General features: G+C 47.5%; 1 protein-coding gene across 1 annotated transcript in view; it reads right to left on the reverse strand.

Annotated features, from left to right (window-relative positions):
- The window catches only part of HEATR4 (HEAT repeat containing 4), a 427,614-nt gene that overhangs the window by 10,599 nt on the left and 392,929 nt on the right, over nt 1-24,086 (reverse strand). The window lies entirely within an intron of this gene.

Here is a 24,086-nt window from a genome sequence, read left to right on the forward strand (position 1 = left end):
ATACCCGTTTAGATGAACGGGTTCGGTAGACCAAGTTTCTTGGAAACACAGTATGCCAAATGCGTTAACAAAATCAATCCAGGAGGAATCCAAAGCCCTGTCCTTAATGCCTGCAATGTTCCAAAATAGAAAGCTGTATTTGGGAGCTGTTATACTATTGCGACGTGCAATCGAGAGCACGTTGGGCTGCCTAACTGCTTTAACAGTGGGTACTTTCACATTTGCAGGACCTGAGTTACAAATATTGGCTTCTAAACTGGTGACATGAGCTTCTGGAGTATCACGATCCGAATCAGTAAAAAATACTAAGCCGGGTTCCATGCAAGTCCCTAAAACATTCTCAATGATTGTTCCTTTTCTTTGACCTACTAAAGCGTCTGGGCCATTATCAAAAAATGAGAAAGTTGGAGAATGTATCGGACAGGTCTGTACTAGAGATTTTCCACTCAGTCAATCCACTCCCTCCAAGTCGCGCAAGCTATCATATCGGTTATGGGTGGTAATTTGGAACTGGTTAGATGACCAAGGGACAGATAGAGCATGTGAACTATTAGGGTACAGATTCCAATGATCTGAATAAGCCTGACGGGCGGGGTAAGCAGGAAATACAAACTGTGGTGCAATTAGGGATCTAGGAGCATTATGAAAACCTTCTGGATGATGATAACGAGGTCTACTCGTATGATTAAACTGTGGATTCCTTGATGGTCTTATTGGTCTATCCACTTTGGCAGTCCAAGAACTTGGCTTCCTGACCGGATTTACCAAATCTCTAGGATAGAAATAGAGCAAATCTCTTGGGATAATCGAACTACTACCTAAAGGGGAAGACCAGTTCAAAATATAACTAGCCGCCCTTTTGTCCTTAAAACTAATTATAACGATATCCCCTGAGATATTTTTTGGGCTAGGACCCAACCACACAAGACGTCGTACCATAAGTATTTCGCCATTTAAGTGTGGGGGTAGGGGTCGGTTCTGTTTTAGTCAGTGAATGGCTTTGTTCTTAAGTTGAAAATGGTCTTCATTCTTTCCCAGTTCTAATACTGGAACAGCCGTCAGAATCACTACAAAAGGGACAGCCTCAGGGGGAAGGTTTACTCTATGTCTTTTAGGTATATGAATCTTAGCTGGGTCGACTACAACTAAGGGCTTAGAAGTGGCACTACCTGGGTTCGAACACCCCCTTGTTTCACTATCCGTCTTATTAGCTACATGTCCAGAAGATAAACCAGCGGATGACAAAATATTACTGGGCTGTTTATCCTGAGTCCGAGAGGCAGAAGCCTGGATGACATTACTGGATATAGGGGCGAAGGGTTTCACAGTACAACCCTTAGTGCTCGTTAAGGACCCCTTAATAACTTTCTCTATCTCCTCCAATTGCACAGTTATCTTCTTTAGCCTCTCTACCAGAGGCAAAGTGAAAGATCTAAGCATTTTCTCAATACCCCCAATAAAGTCTAAACCCTGCTGATCTAGAACGGAGGTGGTGTTCACAGGTGGGGGGGATGGGTTTGAGGATAACTGAGCTAACTTCTTAGTACAAGGGGAGGACACCGCTTTTTTCTTGGCTAGGCCGGGTCCCTTTCTACGCCTTTTTTTGGGCGGGGGTCCGGGACAGCGGTGAATATCCACTTAATCCAGCCTAACATTAGTCTTAGGTAATGGCTCAGTCACTATTAGCAGATCTTCTTTCAAAAGTTCCACCTCGTCATGGATGCTAATTAGCGAGGCGGAAAGATTAATGATAGGATTTGGGGCGGACGTAAAATTCGGGGAGTTATCCCTATCTTGAAGTAGTAGAGGAATACTGGAGTCCAACAAGTACTCAGGACTCGTGGAGCCTTCGGCTCTGTCGGATACCAATGGCGATGCGGGCAAGACAGGGCCCTGTGTGGATCTGTTATTTTTAATAAATTCAATCGATCGGCGCCTACTAGCGCGTCGCTCTGCTAAAACTAGATCCCTATCAGATGATAGGGCTGTTCTAATAACAAAATTATCCAGAGTACCTTGTTTGGCTCCCGCCTCCTCAGTTAAGATCTGGGTGGCTAGAGACATTTCCCTGGTAAGATTGATCAAGTCAACAGAGGAAACTCAATAAACAAATTACTAATAGCCTGGGACGCACTAACACACTAATAGACGATAACCTAGCGATCACCAAAATATTGCTATAATGGAAGGGAACAAGGAAACGCCGAAACACCCCTCATATACGTTAATGACAATCAAACAAGCAATAATGGGGTGCCCAGCCTCCTCTGGCCTCTTAGGGCCTCTTAGGGCCTCAGAGGGCCCGCCCTTTGCCCGGGCTTCGCCCCGGGCGCTCCCGCGCAGCGGTATCCTCTATCAGTTATATAGAGCTAGGGCGGAGGGCGTGACCGGCAGGGAGAGCAGCCTCAGGTGTAACGAGCAGGGACTTCTGGGAAGTTGAGTCCCTGCTATGCTACTCGCAGCCCTGCCGGTACCTGGAAACACAATTATCTTCAGTCCCGCAAGCCCCACAGCCCCGCAGTTCCAGGTGACGAAGCGGGACCCGCGGAGCGGGTCCGGCAAGGCGTTAAACAAATCCTAGTCTCGAGGGCAATCACCAGCAATCCGCTGTCCGCAGGGCGTTCCTTTACAATGGAGTTTCCCGCAGTCAGGTAGAATCAGGCAGATTATATCAGGGCGGGGGGCGTGACCGGCAGGGAGAGCAGCCTCAGGTGTAACGAGCAGGGACTCCTGGGAAGTTGAGTCCCTGCTATGCTACTCGCAGCCCTGCCGGTACCTGGAAACACAATTATCTTCAGTCCTGCAAGCCCCACAGCCCCGCAGTTCCAGGTGACGAAGCGGGACCCGCGGAGCGGGTCCGGCAAGGCGTTAAACAAATCCTAGTCTCGAGGGCAATCACCAGCAATCCGCTGTCCGCAGGGCGTTCCTTTACAATGGAGTTTCCCCGCAGTCAGGTAGAATCAGGCAGATTATATCAGGGCGGGGGGCGTGACCGGCAGGGAGAGCAGCCTCAGGTGTAACAAGCAGGGACTCCTGGGAAGTTGAGTCCCTGCTATGCTACTCGCAGCCCTGCCGGTACCGGGAAACACAATTATCTTCAGTCCCGCAAGCCCCACAGCCCGCAGTTCCAGGTGACGAAGCGGGACCCGCGGAGCGGGTCCGGCAAGGCGTTAAACAAATCCTAGTCTCGAGGGCAATCACCAGCAATCCGCTGTCCGCAGGGCGTTCCTTTACAATGGAGTTTCCCGCAGTCAGGTAGAATCAGGCAGATTATATCAGGGCGGGGGGCGTGACCGGCAGGGAGAGCAGCCTCAGGTGTAACGAGCAGGGACTCCTGGGAAGTTGAGTCCCTGCTATGCTACTCGCAGCCCTGCCGGTACCTGGAAACACAATTATCTTCAGTCCCGCAAGCCCCACAGCCCCGCAGTTCCAGGTGACGAAGCGGGACCCGCGGAGCGGGTCCGGCTAGGCGTTAAACAAATCCTAGTCTCGAGGGCAATCAGCAGCAATCCGCTGTCCGCAGGGTGTTCCTTTACAATGGAGTTTCCCACAGTCAGGTAAAATCAGGCAGATTATATCAGGGCGGGGGGCGTGACCGGCAGGGAGAGCAGCCTCAGGTGTAACGAGCAGGGACTCCTGGGAAGTTGAGTCCCTGCTATGCTACTCGCAGCCCTGCCGGTACCTGGAAACACAATTATCTTCAGTCCCGCAAGCCCCACAGCCCCGCAGTTCCAGGTGACGAAGCGGGACCCGCGGAGCGGGTCCGGCAAGGCGTTAAACAAATCCTAGTCTCGAGGGCAATCACCAGCAATCTGCTGTCCGCAGGGCGTTCCTTTACAATGGAGTTTCCTTTACAATGGAGCTGCTCTAACAAAGCTATGTACTTCTCCCTGAGAGGCCTCTGCAGCAGGGGGAAGGGGATTCTGCAAGCCCAGACGAGAATCAAGAGAGTTACTTCAAAACATGTAGGTAGACATAGTTGGATGGAAGATAGGCATCAGCAGTGCAGATCCTGAGTACCTCCTCATCAGAGGCCCCCCCCTTACAAACATGTTTACGTTACATCCAGTGGTAGGAGGAGATATGATCTACCCAGCATCATATGATTCTTTTAATTGTGTGCCAAAATAAGGTCAGATAATTCCAAGACCACATTAACACATAACCTTTCACATTATCCTGTTCTTTCATTGAAAATCCCATCATGAACCTCACTCACCAGACCCATATGGGCATGCGTTTTGGCCCTGTGCCATTTTTGTTTTTAATTTTCATTGTTCCATAGTGTATAGTCCATTAAAGCCTGGCTCCTTGATGGCCAGTTGTGTTGGAAATGTTTAAGAAGACCCGGGTTCCTCTGATGGCCAAGGGGCAGATAAGGTTACTTGCCAATTTGAAGTATGGCCAATGCTGACTAGACTGCGCCACGGTTAGATGTGTAAAATACTTGGGCCCCGTTTGCAAACTCAGACACTGCAGAATCTGTGTGAGATCTGAGCTGTGCAACCTGCAGGAGCCTACTTTGGGTATTTCTATTAAGTCATTGTATTGTTTATTGTGTGCTTTTCTGGGTGTGATGGTCCTTTCTTATAGAAGACATGTTGGGCAGACTTGGGCAGTGATTTTGTGAGGATGGTGCTCTGCTTGTTTTGCCTTGAGGTGAATGGAGGGTTTCTTCTTAATCTTAGGGCACTATTAGACATCTTCACCAAAGAAGTTCACACAACCTGTGGTTGATGATAATGTTTTTCAGTGGGATTCTTATGGGGTGTGGTAGAGTGCAGAGGCACCTCCCTCACCATTATGTGGAGATAACCAAGAGACATTTACTCTTAGTGATGGACAACGATGAACACTCTCACAGCTAAACTATGGTCATTACCCAGTAGCACCTTTCTTCATGTGTTATTGCCCCATGAGAGCTCAGGGGAGTTTATGAATCAATAAATCCTTGTAGAAAGTGTTCAACTGAAAAAGGAAACACAGTGGGACATGTCTATTTCTCACCCATGTGGAGCTATAACATAATGTGTATTTGTAAAGCACACGTTCACTCAAGGGTATCTTGGCTCTGAATAAAAGATGTTTGTTATCCAACTCAATGGTACTCATTTTATCGACCTCAGAAGGATGAGTGGACCCACCAGGATTTGAACCTGTGACCAGGAGGTCAAACACAGGCCCCTACAGTGGACACATCAGTCCACTAAGCCACCAGACCTGGCTTATTGTTGCCATTTCTGGTAAACGCTCAACTAGGTGCTGAAGTGCAGAAGTCTGTGTATCCCATTAATTGGAACATCAGCAACTAGTGCACCATCCAGCAGTTTCAAGCCAATTTCAGTATATTTTTAATGAGCCAGTAGCAAAGGGTAGCCCCTACAGGAAGGCAAAGATCACACTTCTGATTTGACACTAAACTGTACTAAAATCTACATTTTCATAAATATAACTTCATGTTGCACAAAGTCATGGTTATCAAACCTCTCTTGATATAGTCACAGTGCCATTATTGTGAAACACCTCATTCCATAGTGTTCTTTAACTAGATTTATGGCAACAAAGTCTTACATGTCAGTTAATGACATAATGGACTGAGTGATTGAAGTGTGATTATTAAAAACACACACATACACATAGTCCACATTCTACATTCAGCGTATGCATTTCCTTAAATCAACGCGTCCTTCACTGTGCAGTGTTTATCTCACCTTTGTACTGTACTTCATAGTCGTACATCAGTCACATCTTGGTACGAGCACCCGACTGTGCCCTAGAACTATTTGGGCCCTGTACTGAATGCCTATGTCATCAGACCTTACAGTGCCTCTTCTCACTCTTCTTTTTATATCGCGCCTCTTGAAAGCGAGACTTCTAAAGGTGCTTACTCCTAGCTCCGAGTTGTAGGTTCGAAATGCATAACAAGCAACACGTCTTTGATGAGGGAAGCTTCACTTTCAGCACTGTCTCTCCTTGCTAACAGCATCTCTGTTTCCAGTATCTACTCGGCAGTACCAAGCACTCCTTGACAACAAAGAAATCTGGGCACTACCCATGAGGAAAGGTGTAAATAGAACTGTTCTCTGTGGTTTTCATTGGGAGCCATGAGCATGAATGCTTGATTTGAACCACAGTTACACTGCTGGTGTGTCACAGCAGAGAAAAACAAAAAACATTTTAGTGCTGTGATGTCTGAAGAAGCAGCTGCATCCCTCTTCTCTTTCCCTGCATCAACTGGCTCTCCAAAAGCTCAAGCAGTGAAGTAGTGGATGTTATTCTGCAGTCTGGCTTGGCTATTCTCCTCTCTCTGTGCCACACAGACCCATAGGAAATTGGAATATGCATGGTGCTGCCATCTGCCATTTTCCCTATTAGCCGCAGACCTGAATAGGTTGATCAGGAAATGCAGTGCTGGCAGTGGTCCTCAGAGAGGCTGTGTCAGCACGGTGCCTGCTCTTTGCTTTCGTATTGAGAGAGGAGAGCACTGTTTCAGTTGTGAAAAACGGCAGGCTGCCAGGAATTCTCTTTTAGAAACTCTGAAACAGCTACAAATGGTGAAGAAACCCAGGTAGTTATTTTTAGGTTGAACCTAGGCAGCGCGCATGCGCTCTCTGCAAGACCTGATGTATGTACAATGTGGGCTTGAAACAAGCTCAACGATTGCACTGGTTATTATATATGTCAATCGGAAATGCTGCCTTTCTATTGGTGCATTGTACCTCCTTTGGGCACATGGTTCCCTTCCAGGCGATTTCATTCATTGTTCACTTTGTTTCACCATCGCAACATGTTCATGCTTTCTCCTGGCACATCGTGCAATGGCCCCTCCTCCCATTGCAGCCTGGTCCATTGCAAGCATTCTCAGTTCCTCCTGTTTGACCTCCACCCCTCTGTCTCTATCTGTCTCCTCCTCCCTCCGCTGCCTACGGCTAGGCTGTCTACATTTCTTCTCTCCGTGCTTCTGCCCCCTTACTGTCTCTCATTCCTTTCGCCTCTTAAAGTCACCGCTCCTCCTCGACGGGCTCTCTCAGTGCCTTTTATCTGCGGGTTATGACGGCCCCCCTCTAGTTCAGCGCAACATATTGTCTATTCTAAAATGTGCGAGCAATGTGGGGAATAACTGAAGTGGCAGAGCTCACTCCCCATGTATTTAAGCTCGCTCTACTACTTGGTACTGGGTGCACTTACCTACCATGGTCACTGTCCACCTCAGTGCATCCCCGCAATCCGGCAGACCCATAGCCTGCTGTTGGTAGTGCCTCGCCTGAGATTGCTGCTATGTACGTTTCCTCAGGGGCACTTCTTAGCCCCCGGCTGCAGTGCACGCTGTCTGCTCCAGTTCTTTTGTCTCCTTAGGCGCCATATGCATTACCTCCTCGTAAGTCTTCCTCGCCATATGAGTAACATAGTGAGCTTCAGCTCCACACCAGAACCCTCCAAAGCAAAAGAAGTCAGCCTCCCATGCCTCCCATCCCTTCCCAATATGGCCGACCCATTACACCCTTGACCTATATAAGAGGCGCGCCGGCACAACCCTTCAGCCTGTTTTTTTAGTTCTGAGCAGACTTTCCGAGGCGCGTTCAGATAAGTGTGTTCCTGCTTTAGCTGGGAGCATGGGTCCCTGGATGGAGGCCCTTCTCTAGCGGGCCCATGGACGCGGGGATCCTCACCCCTTTCTTCCCCTGTTCCACTTGCTTGGGGGCGGTTAGGCTCTGCTGTAGCATGCCACGGGTTAATAGGGGGCGGCCGCGGGGGTATTGGGCTCTGTTTCCCGGCCCCTACAGCCGTGGAGGCTTCCTGCCTGGTCTCCGGTGCATTTTTCCTCGTCTCGGATTGCTAGCGTTTAGACCCGCTCAGCACGCATGGGCTTCTAGCACGCAGGTCGCTCACTGTGGCCATAGTATCGACCGACCTCCAGGTGCACTCGTTATGTTGGAGTGATCGCGGGCGGTTTTTCCGCTGCTGGTTGGAGATTGCTGGGAGGGGCGTGTTTGTGCATGGACCTCGCGGGTCCTGGCCTTACTTCCTAAGTTGGCGTCCGGGACGGTGGCAGTTCCCGGCGCGGTGGCGGTGCCCCATTTCTCCCACTCGGTCGCGCACGGCGGACCGTTCTGAGTTTTTGGCAGGGGAAGGGAGGGAAGCACATTTCCGATGTCCGGGCGGCACCCACTCCTGGTGTGGGCGCGTGAGCTGACGGGTGCCGCGTGCGCCTGCTTGCAGCCCAGGTCCGTGCGCTGCTGCCATGGCCTCGGTTGTGTCCTGTCCCATTTGTAGCCGCACACCTCACCCGTTCATCAGGCCGTTTTTGTATTTTGTGTGTCGCCTGTCCTTGTAGTCCTTCACTGCGAAGTTTGGTTTGGGGCTATTTGCGATGCTGGTCCTTCTCTCTGTTTTTGCAGTTCTGTTTGCTGTCTTTTGTAGCGGCATCATGGAGCAGTGGGTGCCCTGTACCTTGCTCTCCTTTCTTCTCCTTTGGACCCTTATTCTTTATTCTGGGTGGCCTTCACGGGTTCCTTGGGTCGGTTCCCCGCTCTTCGTAATGGGTTATTTAAGTTTTGCCCTTCCTGTGCGTGCTGGTGGGGGCACTTACATCGACCTTTGGCCCAATGTGTGTGTGTTCCTGTCCTGGTGTTTTTACTGGCATTTAGGGTGTGTTACGGGGCCACGGCTTCGTATTCTTTCCTGGGTTGTCCTTGACTCCTTCCTCCCGTCTGAGCTTTGGGTCTACGGTCCATCCGTCCTATCCTAGTTTGTTATGTGGGGTCTGACCTGGTTGGTCTCTGATTAGGCGTCCTCCTGGGGATTCCGGGGGCTGTGGGCTACTGCTTGTCTGTTGGCGGTGGGCGGCTGTTGACGCCTGTCCGGCCTTCACTGGGCCGCTTCAATGGTCCCAATATGGGCTTTTTTTTTTCTTTTTGTCCTCATTTGCCTTGCCCTCCTTTCAGAATCGCCAGCCACCTTACGTGTCACCCACCAGAAGACTTCAGATCTTTGCCATCTCCTGTATCAAGACACAAATTGATATTACTGGCGGAAGGAGAATTCTAAAAGTATGGAGGGAGGAGGGTGGAGTGCAAGCGCACTTTGACTCTAACTCCATCTCGGTATTTTTCAACCTTCATCTCCACTGAACCAACATGTCCCAAAAGGCCAAATTTCTTTTATTACCAGGTCTAGCAAGATCCACTTTGGATATTTCATATAACGATGTTAACCAACCCGAGTGTGAAGGGGCCGTATTCTCCACCCAAACTTTTCAAATTTTCCCCCATGGCCAGCAAAATCGCATAGAACAAAAAGGACCTTGCAGGGCCGGTTATGCCTGCCTCCAAGCCAATGATGATTAATGGCAACGTAAGAGACAACGAGATGTTTAAAATAGAATCCAAAGTCCTTTTGACTTCATCCCAGAAACTAGCAATGTGGGGACAGTCCATAAACATATGCACGTCCGATGCTTCACTGTAATTACATTTATTACATTTCTTTCCTGGGAGAAATTTAGACAGTCTTAGGGGTGAGAGGTAGGCCCGATGTACCGTGAACAGATGGTTTCGCCTGAGCCAGGCTGGTTTCACGATTTTATAAAGGAGGTTAAAAGATTTCATCCATATCTCCTCGCATGGAAACCCTATCTCTTCCCCCCACAATTCGTCGGGGAGAACAAGGTCTCCATCAGCCTCCTCCAACAGACTCCAATACCATAGGGCTACCTCCTTGCCCCCCCTGGCCGTTCTACCAGCTGCTGTTCCAGGCTACAGATCTTTCCCAATGGAACCCCTTTCCTACTCAAAACCCTGGCCCAACTTTCTAACTTTAGATATTTAAATTTGGAAAGGCCCGGGCCCACCAGTTCCCGTAATTCCGCCCAGGCCCTCAGCCTCCCACCAGCCGCTAACTCCCCCCATCTTACAACCCCAGCGTCCCTCACCGGATTGGACAGTCTATCTTGTAAGCATAATGGTAACCCAGGAGGGTCCCAACTCGGTGCATAGTTGGAATAATAGGCCAGCCCTATTTTCTTCCTAATCTGAGACCAGGCTGTCCCCAAGGATGATAAGATTTTTAATTTGACTTTTTAAAAAAAATTCTGGTCCCCAAATTTAAATAGGAACCCGTCAATTGACAGGTCCGCTCCTATCAGCATGGCTTTGAACATTGTCCCAGAAGATGTGCCCACTGGTGTTTTTAAAAGCATTCTTGTATGGGACAGCTGAAAAGCCCATGCATAACACTTCAGGTCTGGCAAAGCAAGCCCCCCTTTCTCCCTCCTCCTCCTCAACTTTTTCCAAGCTAATCGGGTGGACTTATAATTCCATACAAAGGAGTCGAATTCTCGCTGGCTTTTATCCAGTGATTTAATGTCAAAGGCCAGAGGGATGGTATTAAAAATAAAAATAAATTTAGGCAGGATAAACATCTTGATCAGGTTAACCCTACCCAAGATTGTTAGTGGGAGGTGAGTCCATGATTTCATTAACTTCTTGCACTCGTTGTGTATACGCTCCAAATTAATTTGAGCTATGTCCCCTATATCTTGAACCACCCGTATGCCGAGGTACCTCATGGAAGTTGTCACCCCGAGATGTAAGTTGGGGATATTCCACGCCATGATCTCCGTTTTACTGGCGTTAATCTCGTACCCCGATATACGCCCGCACTCCTCCGCCTTCTTAATTACTACAGGAAATGCTTCGTCTGGATCTGACGTAAAGATAAGAATATCGTCCGCATATAATGCGACCCGCCTCTCCCACTCCCCGAATTTAAACGGTGGGATATTTTCATCTCCCCTCAGAATCTGAGCGAATGGTTAGATGTACAGATCGAAGAGGAGGGGAGAGAGCGGGCACCCCTGCCTTGTTCCCCTCGTGATTTTAAAAGGTTCGGTCAAGGCACCATTCATCAAAAGCCTTGCCGATGGAGCGCTATACATCAGAGTAATGACACGACAAAAACCCTCCCCAAAGCCAAACTTTTTCAAAACCGCCTCCAGGTATAGCCAATTGACCCTGTCAAAAGCCTTTGTCGCGTCTAGGGTGAGTGTGGCTAAAGGGAGAGAAAAGGTCGTAGCAATATCTATTGACCCTACCAAATCATATGTTAAGTCAGAAAGCTGCCTCCCTTTAATGAACCCCTTCTGATCTTGCTGTATGATGTCTCCAATTACAGCCCCCAATCTTGCAGACATGATGGACGCAAAGATCTTGTAGTCACTATTTAGAAGCGAAATTGGTCTATAAGATCCACATTCTGTTAAATCCTTCCCTGGCTTGGGGATTAAAACAATAGTCGCCTCACCCCAGGATTTTGGGGGGGCTTCCCCCTTCCTTAGTATTCCATTAAATAGGGTCGTCAAAGTTGGAACAATGGCACCACCCAGGGCTCGATATAAGTCTCCTGGCAGGCCATCAGGGCCAGCAGCCTTCCCTTGCTTTAATAGCCCAATGGCCTTGCTCACTTCAGCTTCCGATATGGTCATCTCCAAACAATTGCTCTGAACTGTTGAGAGAGTAGGCAAAGAGATATTACCTAGCCATGTATCCCTTTTGGCCACGTCATTCGGGGTATCCTCCCTGTAAATCTCCTCAAAGAATTCAAAGAATGCTCGCCCTATCTCCTGCTTAGAGATCCTTGCATGGGACTCTCCCTCCACTTTTATCTCTCTAATATAGTTCTTGGCTTGTTCCGCTTTAACTTTCCAAGCCAAGATCCGCCCAGCCGCTTCTCCAAATTCAAAGTGGGAGATCTTACTGGCCTCCCATCTCTTCATCACCCTTTCCTGAAGAATATTCTCCAGCTGACTTTTCATTGTTCCTAATTGCCTTTGCTCCTCCAAGGACCCACAGGAGTCCCCCAACTTATTCTCAAAGAGCCTCATCTCCAGCTCGAGCCTATTTATCATTTCCCGATATACTTTCCGCCTATAAAAGGCTCTATTTGTAATACATCCTCTGAGAAAAGCTTTTAAAGTTTCCCAGACTGTTGCTACTTCTACCGAGTCTAGGTTAATCTGCAGAAAAAATGTAGTTTCAGATACTAGGAAACCAACTTCCTCCTCTTCCAACAATATAGTGCGGTCAAACGACCAGGAAGGTTGTTTCGTCTGAGGCTCTAATTTGAGAACAAACATTAGGGCTGAATGGTCCGACAGGTGGGACGGGAGGTATTCTACGGTGATTAGAATGTCCTTTAGACTGTAACTAAATAAAGCATAATCAATTCCTGATTTGTGCTTATATTTCAAGTTACGAAAGGAGACCCCTGGTTTGTTGCCAGCCCTTTCCCGCCACATATCTGCCAAGCCGAGTTGAGTCATAGCTGCAATGAGGGTCTGCCTTGATTTGGAGGGTACACTGGGTCTAGAGCTAGGTGTTTTATCTAATTTGGGGTTAAGCACAATATTGAAATCACCCACCCATACTACAGGATCTTGAGAAGGGATCAGATGATTACTAATGATATCGAGGAAAGATGTATCATCCGAGTTGGGACCATAATAGCCGACCACTGTACAGATCCAGCCATCCACTGAGATTCTCAGCAGTAGCCATCTCCCGTTTTGGTCCTCCTTAGAGTCCAGAATCTGGACTTTCGCAGATTTTTTAAAAATAATGAGGATTCCTCTTATATTTGCATTATGATCCGTACAGTGAAATCTGTCTATCCATCTGTTCTTTTTCAATAGACCATAAACCTCTGCCTTCAAAAGATGTGTCTCCTGCAACACAATGATCTGCGCGGGGGAGTCCCTAAGATATTGCATTATTCAATCTCTTCTGCTCCTCACGCGCAAACCATTGACATTCCAGGACATTCCAGGACAGCTAAAATACCAACTATTCTTAAGGAGAGCAACCTCATGAGGATTTTTTGTCATTTTCCCCCTCACCCCAGCCCACCCTCTACCCCTGGAAAACCCACACATACTTACTCCGACTGGATGTATAGCCGGATTTGCGTCCACCGACAATTCCCCCTTTCCGCGCCGCCTCACGCTACTGGACCAAGCGGCTGACTGTAAAACTAGCTGTCGGGAGGCTTTACCTAATCCCACCCCAGTGTTAAAGACAGAAATAGCTCCCTATTACCCTTGTGTTTTAACGGCTTTTTACGTATTTATTTCCTCTTTTCTTTTTTTTTTTTTATTTGCTACCAAGGGTATCCCCCCCCCATTATGTGCACAAACCCTTTCATTTTTCTTTTTTAAACATTTTGTTTAATAGTGCCATATTTCGACCCTTAATACAAACATTTGTTAACGGAGAGAAGAGCTTTATTAATCCTCTCCCACTTTCTCTTGCATTCCTCAGTTTTATTTGCCTTATATTCAAAATCCCCAAAAAAGGGGAAAAAAAGGTATAAGGAGATTCATTTACCTTACTTAACCTAACACTCTACTACCTAACCTATCATTCTACCAATAAGAACAGGGTGGAGACTAAGTTAGGGCCTGGATTCTAGACTAAACCCCTCCCTGAGAGTGAATGTTGATGGAATCCAAAAGCTCATCGGCCTCCGCTGATGATCGAATGTTATGCATCTTGTTATTGTACATCACGCGTAGGAATGCAGGGAACCGCATCTGCACCGTTGCCCCTCAAGACCTGAACTTATCCATTCGCTGGCCTAGCTCCCACTGCCTGTCTAGAGTGGATCTAGACAGGTCTGACCGTATCTCGAAAGTGAAATCTGGGCCGTTCAGTGTTTTTGCCTTTAACGCCAGACTCAAAATTTTTTCCTTCAGAGAATAGGTGAGGAAATTGACCAAAATCTTCCTGGTTTTAGTTCTGCCCAGTTTTAAATGGAAGGGGTCACGATGAATCCGTTGAATGTCCTTATCAAGCTCCTCCACTGATTCCTGGAGATCAAGAGAGCCCTTTAGTATCCTGATCACGAACGCCTTGACATCCCCCCCCTCTTTTCCCTCAGGGATCTTCAAGAGCCGAACATTGTTTCTCCGTGAATTATTTTCCAATGATTCCACCCTCTCCCGCATGACGTCCCCCTCTCGCCGCAGATTTTGGATTTTAGATTCGGCTATCTCGAGACTGGATTTCAGTAGACCCACTGCCCCTTCCAACACCTCCGTTCTCTCACAAAGGCCATCCACCTTCCTCTCTAGGATCTCACATGAGGACCGTATGTCAGTCTGGTTAGCCTTAGAAACTGAGAAGTAATTTCTTATCTCTTCCCTCATTGAGGTTATGGATGCCACAAGAGCTTCCAGTGTATTCCCGACACTGTTTCCACCAGTGCCCTCCTCCTCCACTTCCACACCCCCTTCAACTGCATTGCCAACCCCCACCAGCACTATTGGTGCATTATCTTGGGAGCCAGGGTCCCCTTCAGCTTCTGGAATAAGGGATACATCCGCCATCCCAGGCAGTGTGGGTACGGGAATGGGTGTAGCTGCTGATGATAATGATATAGATGTTGACGGTCGAGAGTCAGCAGCTGGCAACAGGTCCATTACCAGGGGTAGCACCTTAAAAAAGGAGCGCAGGGAGGGAGTAACCCTTGTCGTACTATTCCTGCCCCTGGTTTTTGCCCCCTTGCCCCCCTCCTTGCTACTGTTCTTCTGGTTAGCCTTGGTCCCCCCTCCTGTACATACCTCCTCAGCCGACCCTGCAGCACTAGCACCCCCTGCTAATTTACCCGGACTTTCTCCTTTACTGATTCTGGGACTTGCTGTTTTTTCCCAGTTTTCTGATTTTTTCTTTGTTTTCTTTGACCTTGGGCTCTGGGGGTCTGCTTAAGGGTTTTGTTCTTGCTGGTGTTTTTAGAGTTAGTGGAAATAATACTGGGATCAGAATCCTCCCCACCCCTTCAACCTTACTTCTGGGGTCCTGATCCAGCGCCGCTCTTCCTGGAACTTCAGAGGGCTCCGTCATTTCTGTGGAAATATCCGACGAGCTCGAGTAGGGCACTTTTCGCAAGCCAGCAGCAGCCCCTCTACTACCGCCCAGTCTACTCGTTAGGAGCCCCCGAGCCGCCGCTCTACGGCTGCGCCTGAGCTCCACGACTGCCCGACTCCAATGTGGCAGAGAGACGGGAGGGAGGAGGCGTACCCCCGCAGGCAAACACAACCGTGGAGCACCTCAGCAGGTAAGGATCCGGCAGTCAATACGGCGTAGAAACGGCGTGAAAGCGCTGGAAAACCCGGGCTCTCTTCACACCGGAGGGGGGGTCAAACCTTCATTGAAGGACATTGCTCCCGTTGCGAGTAAAAAAAAAGCCATCTGATACCAGCAGCGCAGCGGTGCACCGGAGAGCTGGCTGGACGCGCGCACCACTCTAGCCAGTGGCCGCCATGTTTTCCCTCTCTGAAAGCCTCCCAATATGGGCTTTTGCTTCTGGTCTGGTGGCTTAGTGGTCTTCTGCGTCCTCTGCAGGGGCGGTGTTCATCCTCGTGGTCACATGTTCGCATTCCGGCGGGTCCACTCAGCCTTTCCTCCATTTGAGGTCGTTCCTGGAGTACCATTGTGTTGGGTAACAGTAAACATGTTATTCAGCACCTTGCGACCCATGGGTGATATGTACGCTTTCGGAATACGTGTGTTGTCATACCGTGTCGCCCTCTCCTCCTCCTGCTCCCTGGCTTGTCGGGCGGCTCTTGCTCCCCCATCCTGTTTGTGCTTTTCCTCGCTTGCTGGGGGTTGGGGGCTCTGTTGGGGGCCTTCTGCTACCTCTCCTCATGTCCTGGGTGGCTCTGTATCGGTTCCTTGGGTCCTGCCCCCTGGCGGGCTTCTTCAGTTGTCGGTTGTTGGGCTCCCCTGCTCACGTCCAATGTGCTGCAGCTCTTTGATTGGTCTACTGCCTTCGGGTGGTGGCAGCTTGGTCGGGCCTGGGGTTCTTTTCACGCCTATGCTGGGGTGTGCGTTTTGTCCTATTCTTGTGGGGTCGCCTTTTGGCTGTCTCTCTGGTCAGAGTCCCTCTGACCTCATGGTTGGGGTCCTGGTCTCTTACTCTGTAGATTAGGTGCTCGATCCCTGGTCTTTCCCTGACACTGTGTGCTCATTTACAATTGTCTAGGCAATGTTATTTCTTTTACTCCTTCTCCGTCGGTTCCTGTTCATCTGGTTTGAGGTTCTGTGAATTCTGAACCCGTGGGTTCCATTTTGTGTATGGCAGCCATTTTGTGGTTGCCCTCACATAGGCCGATGATTGTGGCTGAACTAGTCTTTTAAGGACATGTACACCTTAGCTCGAGTTCATGCTGACTCCTGTTTGACCTGAGTGAACTGACCCTGTTGCCTGAAGCTGACCTTGTTAAACCAGTTCCTGCCCTTTAGCTGATCAAGATTAAGGATCAGAGCACAGGACATCATAAAGTTTTACTGCACACAAACATGCCTTATCCTACTTCTATCTGTTTCTCTTTCTCCTTTTATGGTCTATTTACGATATGGGTTGTGGTCCTTTTTATTATGGGTGTGTCCGGCGTGTCTAAAGAAGAATGTTGGGTTTGTTCAATGATTGATTATGGGCCGGACAACTGTAAAATGAGTTTGTCATTTGGCAGACCTTGCATGTCCATGTTAGGCATTTTTTGCATGCTTGCAAAAGCAAGGACTGCCCCTTACTTTTATGCTGAGTTTTGTAACCCTGAGCATATATAAGGCCTCTGTCCTCTGTACTCCTCAGACTACCTCATTCAGTTGCTACGGCTTGTGTGTGACATGGCCTCACTTATTAAATTTAATAAAGATGTCTTTTCATATTTTCAGCTTCTGTGCCAAGTTCTTTTTTCTATTAGTAAGTATTCCCTGAGAATGAAGATTACAGTTCTTCAAATGGCGCGGCCAAAGTGGGCTTCATCAGAGAAGTTACTATCTGTGGGAGTGATCTTGTCAGAGGATTGAAATCTACTGAGGAGGACAGAACAGGATTCTACTAAGGAGGTACTCTGTGCACAGGGATTCTGGAGATTCTTTGTTTCTGCAGCCCAGTATATTTCTGAACTTCCTGATTTTGATCCTCCACATGATGTCACTCCTGACTGAGAACCTTTTTGGCATGAGTATTCTAAAAAAGACCGTTAGGTCATGTAGAACTTGACAGTTAGAATTTGGATAACCTTTTGATTAGTAAGAATAAGAAGTACAAGTGGGTCGCTCCCACGACTTTGTTTGGTTTCTTGGTTTTGATTTGGTTATTGCAATTACCAAAGCCGGGGGGTTGGTTTCTTGGTTTTGATTTGGTTAATGCAATTACCAAAGCCGAGGGGCTCATATATTTGCGAGTATATCGTTTTTGATAACCCCTTGAAGTTTGAAGCTAGATTAGTGAGCTATAAGATGCCTGGTCTTAGCAAATTTAGGACTGTAACTTTGGAACTTTGGAATTTGTGTTGGCCATCTTTGGATTTGTATAGGTTTGTATATGCGAATTGCAATTTGTGTAGAACAGATAATGAGGAGAATGTTCTCTATTTGGTTTAGTTGAACGGTGCACGTACGAAAAGTACATTAAGCAATACATTGATTATAATATTGTATATTTTGCAATATTTTTGGCATGCCTGTTTAAAAGCTCACATAAGAAGAATGTGTGGCTTTATTTGGAAGGTACCATAGTGTGATGTGAAATTAATTAGCCGGCTCTCCTAGAAGGAATACTTAAATAGGTTTAAGTATACAAACATATTTCTTCCATGGTGATTCTGTAATCCCCAGGGAATTAAAATATGACATAATACAAAACAAGGATCCTTTGTTCTGCGCAATTTTATAAATGAAGATATGCAGAGCGATTTTTGGCTGTTCTGCCTGCCAAAGCTGTGAATTAAGTGTGTTTTGGCTTCTTGGATATGCAGCAGTCTGTTTTTGCAGTCTTTTGGAACACTATTGAGAAGCGTTTCTTGTAAATATGACTTACAACTAGTATTTGCAAATAGTTTGGTTTAAGTACAGTCTGTGGGCTGTCCTTTATTTTTGTTCTGAGTATTGATTTGTGGGTTAAATGTGTGTTTAAATGTCTATGTGGTTTTCCCATAAGTGCAACTTCGGTAAGTACATAGCGATGGTGCTATTTATGAAATGCATGGCTAAAGCGCGCCGTATTGTGTGTCCTGAGTGTTTCACCCCTTTCTGTTTATGTCTGAAATGAGCTCAAATGTGTGTTTGTGGTTTTGTATGTTTTCAGTCTATTAAGCAAAATGTCTAAATGCTTAAAAAAATTAAATTAAAATTCACATTCTCTAGGAATAAAAAGACCCCCAAAAACGAATGGTGTGTTTTTGTAGAAAAACCAACTTATAGCATTTCTTCATTATTTTTTATTACAGGAAGACATTTCAATTAAGGGTTTCCTCTCTTTAAGCATTTTTGTACGCATATTCTGGGCTCTGTTGCTAAATTAAAATTGTCCTTTTTATAAAGAAAAATGTGGCGCCAAATTTTGTTATGTTTTAAGTTAGGTTTCTGTGCTTAGGCTTATACATGAATGCGTCTAAAAAGGATAGGCAAGGGATGCAGCTTGCTTTTATATGTGATATTATCAAAAATGATTGGGTTTATTAAAAATAATTATTAAATTATGAAAAATAATTATTAAAAATAAGTGCTACAAAATTAGTTTTTTACTATTCATGAAGCTTAATTCTCATACTGTGACCTCCTAGCATTATAATTTTACTTGAGTTGTGTTGTACTGCATAATGAGGACATTAGCATATGACATCTCACTTAGCGCAGGCGTAAAAAACTAATTTTTCTAAGGATTTGCATGAGATATGTCTAATGTCTAATATCTGTAATGTGTAAAGAACATTCTGAGGATGATTAATATGTAACATACTTATAGGATATTTATTTTTAAGTGCCCCAAATATCAAAGTTGAATTTGGGTATTTTTGCCATTTATAATAGCTTTAAAGTGCTTTTAGGCTTCAGTGAATGCATACATTTAGGTATAATACAAATTTGCAGGCTGTCCTCATTTGGGGTTTGCTTTTAAATGGCCCAGTGAGATTCATTTAAGGTTGATGAAATAAGTACCATTGCAACAAGCACTTGTTCTAAAACTGGTATGTGTGTTCTGTGAATTATTCGCAGTAAATGTTGTTTAATAATCTGGAAACAGAGATAATTTTTTAGCGCCTAAAAAGGAGACATTATTTTTCAAAATAGAGTGAATTATTGCAGGTTTGGAGCAATTACGAAGGCCTTTTGCCTTTGTCAGCCTCAGAATGAGCAGAGGGTGGGGGCTAGTAGAGCTGCAGAGGCTTGCTCAAGTCGCGCTGAGGTGTTATCTTTAGTTTCCCTGTAAACAATGGAAGGAGGCTGTCATGTTGACATTTGTGACCTTTTAAATTAGGGCCTTGTCTCTGTGAAATGCAGAATGATCTTGCTAAACAGGCCTCTAAATGGAGGGTTTTCTGGTTTCTCCATAAGAACAGTTGCTTTTATTTGACAGAAAATGAGGTATTGCATTAAGTTTTACACAGAAAATAAGAGGAAGCTCTTTATTCAAATTTTGAAGGCTACATGCCTAAGTGAGAACGATTTGCCAATTAAGAATTATTTTTCAAAGTGGAAATTGTGGCACAAAGCTAACATGGAGTGTCAGCGAAAGCATTTTAGTTTTAGTTTAATGTTGCAAGCTGACCGACAAGATGGTAACAGTTAAGTAATGGAAATGTATTTTTGTGTCTGTTAATGTGTATCATGCTTTGTCTTCTGATTACAAGTTATAAAGGATATTTGTTTGTTATGAGAAATGTCTCTCTTTTGTGTGTTGTATTTTTTTTTTTTGGCTTCTGCCCGCAGATCATTCATGGATTGTTCTGGGTGATTTTAATGCTGACAAGACACGTAAGTTTGGTTGGTTGAAAAGAGATGTGTTTTTGCGTAACTCCTTTGGAAAGGAATGTTCAAGTGGTTTTCAAGTGACACAGTAGATTGTCTTGCCAGCCGATCACGACTGACTAGTGATCAGCTGTCAAAAGGAGGGTAAGGAAAGTAAAAGTAAGTGTGAGGAAAGTAAGGGAAAGTGTGTAAAAGAAAGTTTAATTTTAATTTTAAACCTGACAAATTAAGAAGGCCTGAATAGTGGGTTTTGGGCTGCAGGTTCACAGTGCATAAAGTACAGGACTTGAAGTGTGTGCATCACCGCTCATTCACATATGCTATTGTTTGTTTATGGGTTTTTTTTGTGCTTGATATACAGCAAGTATATCTGATGGCTTGACATGTCCGTTTTGTGCGTTTTTTTTGCATGTTTTTTGTTTTATGTTGCTGCTTATGATACTATTACAAGTTTACCTGTGTTGTGAAGGGATATACATGACGATGTGTATCCTGTACAACAGCTGGGTGAATTTGCGCTAAATTTCACAGATATGATATTTTTTCATCCTGTGAGCAAGACAGACAACACTTCACCAATGCATGTCAAATTTGGCTATAATGGTATTTGAACAAAAATAAAAAAAGATATACAGGAAACAAGGTTTCACCTACAGTTAGTCACGTTACTGCCCCCCCCTTCCCTTAAGGAACAGGCAGCCCTAAATTTATGTATCCTGATTGGACGTAAGGATAAATTATAGATTTGTGACTCTTGTACATGGTGACCTAATTTTTATATTACATTAGTCAGTTTTGTTCTGCTTCCTAAATAGTGTATGGCCTTGTACCATAAAGGAAACAAGGTTTAATTTCTTTCCCTGAAAAAGGGAACTGGAACATTAGCTGAGATTACCGTATATGGTGTAGAGGCCAGCGGTAGAGCTAACATTCGTGAACTATTTAGATTTTTATGTATCACCCCCACTCTTGGTGTTGTGTCACATGCCTGACTATCACGCAAGTAATTGCTTGTTCTTCCTATAGATTTTTCTTTCGTCACTTCTCCCCTGATTGATGTTGCATCGTCCCTAGTAATTGGGGATGTTAGCTGTGTCCTAGTCCCATTTTCCCTTTTCCATATTCCTTTCACCAGTTAGCCTTCTTTTATTATTATTATTGTATTAGGTTCACACTTCCAGATTGCAGTAATGTACCAGAGACCCCCATATTATGTATAAATCCCTTTTGTATAACAAGACTGTTTTTTAAGAATTTTCTTTGGGCCTACCTCGATGTTTTCCAGTCTGACCGTCATGGTAGTGATGGACTGGTTAACTGACTCAATGCTATTATAAGACGAGTTTCCACATTTTGATAATTAATCTGTGTATTGCACAGTGCACATAATGCACAGTTATTAAAAGGGAAGTATTTACAAGCCCCTAATAATCTGTATCATGCAATTTCTCTTTTGAGATGTTCTAGATGAGGAATTTAGGAACACCTAGACTTAATCATTGAGAGAAAAAAATATGTTTACCCCATTAGACGATGTCATCATGCGTGAGGACACCCATTCAGATAGAATCCCTATGTCGCTATCTACCTTTAGATGGTAGAGGATATGCTCTCACATGGAAATGAATTGAAGAGGCTAGAGGCACTGTTTTGCCTACTGCCTTTGTCTTTGTATTGCTTTCACACACCCCTGCTACTGCCTCCGTCTGCTGTGCCCTTTTGCTGCCCTCGTTTTTGGCTGTGCCCTTGCTGACCTCGGTCTGCTGTGCCCTTGTTACCTTCTTGTGCTTTTTGCTTTTTGCTCCCTCGTTTTTCCTCGTTTTTCCCCCCCTGCTGTGCCCCTTTGCTGCCCCCGTTTTTTGTGCTGTGCCCTTGCTACCTTCTCTTTGCTCCCTTGTTTTTCCTCATTTTTTCCCTCCTCGCGCTTCTCCACAGGGCGACCCAGCCGCCGTTGAGCCGCCCGCTGCCCTCCTTCCCGCCACTGCCACCCGGTGGACACGCCCCCTCCTTCCCATTCGCCGCCCCGCTCCCGCCACCCAGCTGCTCCTCCCTCCCGGCTCCTCCTTATGTCGCCCCCTCGTACGTGCAGCGTTGACGCGCAGCGGGCGCGCCGATTGTGCGCCAAAGGCGCGCCAAAGGCAAGCCCGTCTGCGCCCGTCCGCGCCTGGACCACGCTCAGCGCCAGGACCCCTGGTCCCCACCGATCCAAGACGACCCGACGGACCTACAATGCCGCCGCCCTCAACGCACTCAATACCGGCCGGAACCCCGCCTGCTGCCGAGCCACCCCGAGATGCATCCACGGACCCTTCACCTGCAAAGCCTGTAAATTCACCTGCCTCCGAACCTGCACCGCACCCGCCAAGCCAAGCACCAGCAGCAACCACCTCAAGTGCATCCTGCTCAACACCCGCTCCGTCCACAGACACGCCGTGGAACTCTGGTACCTCCTCGACGCAACATCACCAGACGTCGCCTTCCTCATGGAAACCTGGATGAACGCCTCCTCAGCCCCCGACATCGCCATCGCCATCCCGGACGGGTACAAGATCATCAGGAGGGACCGCGCCAACCAGACCGGAGGAGGCATCGCCATCGTCCACAGAAACACCATCCGCATCACGACCGACTCCAACGACACCTTCGCTGCAGCCGAGCATCTCCACTTCCAGATTCACACCGACCCAAAGACGACCCTCAGAGGCACCCTCGTCTACAGACCCCCGGGACCACGCACACAATTCAGCGAAGACATCACGGACTTCATCAGCCCGCACGCCCTCCCCTCCGCTGACTACATCCTCCTTGGAGACCTCAACTTCCACCTGGAGAACAACAAGGACCGCAACACCGCCGCCCTACTGGACAACCTCGCCAACCTCGGACTCAAGCAACTGGTCAACACCCCCACCCATTACGCCGGCCACACGCTGGACCACGTCTTCTCATCCAGCAAGCACATCACCTTCAGCCACTCCACCGGACTCCACTGGACCGACCACAGCTGCGTCCACTTCAGCTTCAGAAGAACCACAACCCACCACCACCCGCTCCAGGTCCCCCACAGAAGCTGGAGCAAGATCACTGCCGACCAGCTCACCACCTCCCTCAGCCAGAACCCACCTGCCAGCACACCGGACCCCAACGAAGCAGCCCGCAACCTCACGCAGTGGCTGACCGCCTGCGCCGACGACCTCGCACCACTGAAGAACCCTCCCAGCAGACCCAGAAGCAAGAAGGCATCCTGGTTCACCGACGAACTCAAGGACTCCAAGAAGACCTGCCGCACCCTCGAGAAAGCCTGGCTCCTCGACCAGACCACCGACAACATGACCGCCCTCAAACACGCCACCCGCAAGCACCACCAGCTTATCCGCACCACCAAGAAGAAATCCCTGAAGGAACGATTGGACATCAATGCCCACGACAGCAAGGAACTCTTCAGCATCGTCAAGGAGTTCTCCAACCCCAGCACCGGCAACAACGACATCACTCCGTCACAAGACCTCTGCGACTCCCTCGCCTCGTTCTTCCACTGCAAGATCGCCGACATCCACAACAGCTTCAGCGCACCATCCACGTACCCCACTGTCGAACCAACGCCCCCCACCACCACCCTCCGCACCTGGACCACAGTGACCACCGAGGACACAGCCCGCACGATGAACACCATCCACTCCGGATCACCGACCGACCCCTGCCCACACCACGTCTTCAACAAGGCCGACTCCACCATCGCACCACAACTCCGGAACATCATCAACACCTCCTTCAACACCGCCACCTTCCCAGAGAGCTGGAAGCACGCCGAGCTCAGCGCCCTACTGAAGAAACCAACAGCGGACCCCACCGACCTCAAAAACTTCCCCCCCATCTCGCTCCTCCCTTTCCCTCCAAAAGTCATCGAGAAGATCGTCAACAGACAGCTGGCCGCCTTCCTCGAGACGAACGGATCCCTCGACCCCTCGCAGTCCGGTTTCAGAGCCAACCACAGCACCGAGACCGCCCTCATCGCAGTCACCGACGACATCCGAGCCGTGCTCGACAACGGGCAAACTGCTGCCCTCATCCTCCTGGACCTCTCTGCAGCATTCGACACTGTCTGCCACCGCACCCTAGTTCAACGCCTCAGCAACATCGGCATCCAAGAGAAGGCACTGGAGTGGATCACCTCGTTCCTCGCCGGAAAAACACAGAGAGTCCGCCTCCCCCCATTTCGATCCGAGGCCACCGAAGTCATCTGCGGCGTTCCGCAAGGATCTTCACTCAGCCCCA

Source organism: Lissotriton helveticus, chromosome 9 (assembly GCF_964261635.1).
Source record: "Lissotriton helveticus chromosome 9, aLisHel1.1, whole genome shotgun sequence".
NCBI lineage: Eukaryota > Metazoa > Chordata > Amphibia > Caudata > Salamandridae > Lissotriton > Lissotriton helveticus.